Source organism: Etheostoma spectabile, chromosome 24, assembly GCF_008692095.1.
Source record: "Etheostoma spectabile isolate EspeVRDwgs_2016 chromosome 24, UIUC_Espe_1.0, whole genome shotgun sequence".
NCBI lineage: Eukaryota > Metazoa > Chordata > Actinopteri > Perciformes > Percidae > Etheostoma > Etheostoma spectabile.
Window position 1 is genome coordinate 9,022,399 of NC_045756.1, and position 4,764 is coordinate 9,027,162.

The following is a 4,764-nucleotide window of genomic DNA, read 5'->3' on the forward strand; positions in this document are numbered from 1 at the left end:
GTGTGAGCACGCGCCCTTACGACTGTCATCTAGCAGCATCTGACGTTAGCTACTCCGCTGTGATCTGGAGTAATGTCTGACGTTGTGAGACAAGCGTCTAGCAACATTGTTGGGGATGCTGCGTTCTCAGCCTGTCAACCAACGGGAACTTGGAGTCTGGGGAAGAGGGGACGGGGGATACTATTTTGAATTTGTACTGCAGTAACTGTTCTGAACAATAGCTGTCCGTATTACATATTGCACCTTTAAAATTGAAATGAAAAAATCTTGAATCAAACTTGATTACAACTGGTTGATGAATTAAATTGAAACGCCGTTCAGCCAAAAGGTTCTTCTTCTCAGATAGTAGGTTTGAATCCCCTGAAAAACACTACCAATCACAGTAGGAAAACAGTACTAGTTGGATAATAGAATAAAAACAAACGGCTGAGACTGGAATAAGGCAGAAGAGCGGCTCAAAAAGACGATGTACATTATGAGAACATCAATGCATAATAAGCGCCTGCAATTAGCCTGGGCCAGCCATTGGCACATTCTAATTAATGTGCTGCCTGTGTATGGAATCAGTCAAGATGTGGCTCAGTCTAATTTGGGACGGGGGGGGGGGGGGGGGGGGGGGGGGGGGGGGGGGGGGGGGGTGCAGATCAGATCCTGGGATAATTGTGGGTGACTCCAGTCCCTACTCAGCCGGGAGGGGTGGGACAGCGCTCAGGTCTCCAGAGAAACGTCCAAAAACTGTAAATTCCCTCTTCATCATTTGAACATGTGCCCTGCAGAGCTCGCTGCAAGAACACAGACTGGAAGGAGTGGGGGGTTGGGGGGTTGGGAGGGTAGAAAGAGCAAAAAAAATTACATTCACAGATGATCCTAATTTGGTGTGGTTTGGAGTGTAATTTAGATCAAACATAGTCCATGTAAATGAGTCAGGGTTTTCATAATTAGGTGGAGGGCGAAAAAAGGGAAGAGCTCGGACCACATGAGTAGGTGTGGCGCAGAGGCCGCGCATCCACCGAGTTGCAGTTTTTTGGTTTTCTCTCTCTTTTCCCCCGTTCGGAGGAGGGAGGGGGGCAAGTAAAATGAGAGCGCGAGCTGCAGCGAGCATGCAAGGGGTTAGTTTAGGGGAAAACACTCCCAGCGGCACACGGCAACAAAATAGGTCACTCTGCGCCGATTTGGCTTGTCTGTTTCCACTAAGCAACCGACTCGGCTCAGTGTTTGGTACAGAGGAAGCACTGGCCCGCTGCCAGCACACAATACACACACACACACACACAGACACACAGAGAAGAGGCCTGTTTTCCCCCAGTGGGGCCTGTTGATTGAGGATTACCACACTGAAATATTACGGGGATTGTGTAGGTGTGTAATGTTTACATTTACATTTTGGGGGAAAAGGGCTCACAATGTGGAGTAGAAAGACTTTCTATCAGCCAACAGGAGGAGGGTTATACAGTCTCTTCACACAATAAGTAAGAACAATGAATACATAAATGAAAAAAATCAATGGATAGAAATAAGATGAAATCCCAAACTGATAGTGCTTCTTAAAAAACAAAGAAATGTCCTCACTTCGGACTCACACATCCCAAAGAAACGTCTAAAAATCCCAAGTTTCTTTCAAAAAAATAAGTCCGTAAGTATGCAAGCAAGGAAATATATAACAGGTAAATAGTCAAATTAAAAATGAACTGAAATTAAATCCCCCAGCAGTTATGTCTAAGAAATGAATAGGGTCATAAATAAACTAAATATAAAATCAACCAATGAATGACTAAAAACAAGATGCCTAAAATTTGGTTAAAGTTGGTGGTAGATAATTAAACCATATACATATAAAACATATTTAGTCAAAAAATACAAAAGCACATGTGACATAAGAAATCAATTAGGGGGATATTATATTAATAAGCATTATGTCTGCAGGTCTAATGCTGGATGCAGTTTATTGTGCAACTGTGAGAAGCAATGCTCTTGGTAAAGTGTGTCAGGTCTTACTATCAGAGCCGGAATAAATAGAAAGATTACACCGGGCATACTGCATTTTTTTCGGGCCCCCTCCAAATGGATACTTTATTTGGTGCATAAACATGACATGATTTTATGCTATTGTATTTATTTAGGTATTATAATGCATCTGATTGAGGCGTATTTAAAGGCCCTGAGAGGAACTTGTGTGAAGGCCATCTTTATATTTCCTGACTTTTTTCATGTTTTCTGCACCCAATAGCATCCCCCAGATGTGGTAGGGTACCCGTTACAGCAACGTACACAACCGGAAACACATTTTCCCAAAGTTGGAGCTTGACTTCACTTCACTGTACATGATTTATTTTTATTTTTTTCTAAACAATATGATAAGATATTCAAGTTTAGATGAAGTGTTAGATTGGAAAACTACATTTTAAAAGTATGAAAAAAACCGGGGCGGTGTCTTGAATGCTTTTGCCTAGAGCTGGGCCTGCATATTTGACAGTATGGATATTTAAGTTATGTTGAGATGAGAGGATGATGGAGCAGCAGTTGATGGGTGGTTCTTGGGAGCTGCCGACATGCAGAAACTGCAGCGTTCACTCGGGCTGTGACCCCACGAAGAGCCTGAACTCTGGACTCGCCGCCTGTCTGTCTGCGCTTCCAGATAACAATCACATTGTTTTGTTTTTTTTGCTCTGCAGAGGATGCCAAGAGTCTAAAAGTATGTTGTTAAAATGCATGCGATTTACAGTTTACTGACATCAAGCTGCTTGTCTCTGGGTTTTTTTCAAGTACAAACAGTTGTCAAACTCTCGCTGCCAAAGTGTGGAAAAGTTTCGGCTTAAACCCCGGTGGCAGCCAGTGAAAGGCCAAGCGGGGCCACCTGCACAGAAGGTAAATGCAACATGGCGGGATTGTGAACCCCCCTAGGGATGCTGGGATAGCCACATGGCCCGCCAGATCTGCCATGGTGGCCCCGGCGACACCCGGCTGGGTGCCGTGCTGGGCAACACGCAGCTCAGCGCGGGGATTAGCTCGCGGTGCCACCTATCTGATGAAAGCCAACGGGATTGTCTCCCCCCCCCCTCCCCCTTCTTTTTCTCTCTATCTCTACTCTCTCTTTGTTTTCTGGCAGCAGTGGCGAGCACATACATGCTACCATGCTGCTAGTAAAATGTATTGTTGGCTCTGAGCTGGCATTATCTTGGATTGAGGAGGGAAAAGCCTGTCCACAGAGGAGGACATTACCTCACCGCTCCATCTGAAGGGTGGCCCGCCCTCCTCTTAAAAAGGGATTGATAGCCTGCATTTAAAGCAGATTATGTTGCATTTTAACGGACAGTCAGTCCATTAGATCCTTCACTGATAAGATGATTGAGAGTTTTAAATTGCATCCTCCGTGTTTACAGACAAGGGTGTAGGTTTTGGGGGGACACACATTATAACTGGGGGGGTGGGGTGGTCTGGGGGTTGTCCCCAAAACTTGTTGAGCATCAAAAACATAATTTACGGTGTCTGAAAGGGCTGTCTCCGAATGTCAGACTATACGCGTATTCGTTCTGTTTTCAATTTTGACATTTGCATATTTGCTTTTAGTTTTTTTTCCCTTCCAATGCTGTTACAAAGTTGAAAAGGTTCAACTTTTGGAGAAGCACAACCAGCAACACGCTGGGTCGTTGGTCATTTATCCAGCGACAGCAGAACTGTAACGGCCGGCCGTCATTTTAATGCTCTTTGCTCAAACTAAAGGTTTATGGGATGTTTTACAGAAGAGTTCTGGAAAGACGAGAGCAGAGTCCTTGTAAACATCTTTAAACCTGCGGCGGCCTTTAAAATGTACGGCGTACTGTTAGTGTCTGATTTAATGGCTGCTTTTAGATTTGAGTCCTCTGTGTTAATGATGATGCTTAAATCTGCCACTCGTACACTTGAAGGTCGAGTCCTGGTCTTCCGTGGCTTCAGAGGACCTCTGTCTGGGAGAAGAAGAGAAAGTAACCCCAATGATGTCATCAGGTTAATCTCATGTTACGCTCGTGAACAAACTTGGGTTGTGGAGTTTGATAGACGAGACCGGGAGGATGTTGGTTGCATTCTGGGAGGTGTAGGATCCAGGGTCTTTAGAGTTTGACTCGTACAATAGTCCAGATATCACACAAAAGGATCTCATGCGAAGGCAGAAGTAGCGTGCTGTTGTCATAGAGCCACAAACCTCTTTTGGGAGAGTTTTGGGTGGAATAAAATGTCTGACTTTGTCACCAGAAACCGCTGTTTGCGTGCCTCTACCTCTGATCCACTTCTGCGATCTTTCTCTAACCCTGTAGTTTTAGTTGCCTAAACTTAACCAAGCATTACCATGTGGATCGTAGAATAACAATCACGGTCTTTTCTTTTAAAAAAATCTGGGACGTCACACAGAATTAGAATTGATTTCACCACAACTCACAAAGGTAACTTGAACCTGTTATCAAATATGTTAAGGTATTAACTTCGTGAGAGGTCAGAACTGTTGTAATCATGTAACTTTTTTGAAGCCAGTTTTCTGACGTGGCAATAAATCCGGATTGACATGCATTAACTGGATAGTCGCCAGAACATCCGTCGCCGCTGCATCTTTCGCCGGATGTCTGGCGCCTCAAAAAACTTAGTTTCAGGAAACCACAAACTTTGAGCTAACAAGCTCCTCGCTGGAAATATCAACCTTTTTAAATAATGCAATAATGCAACGCGGCAGGCCTGCTTTGTTCTTTTAGGGAATGCTAGTAAAGATTAACAAAGACTATGTTTAGGGCATTT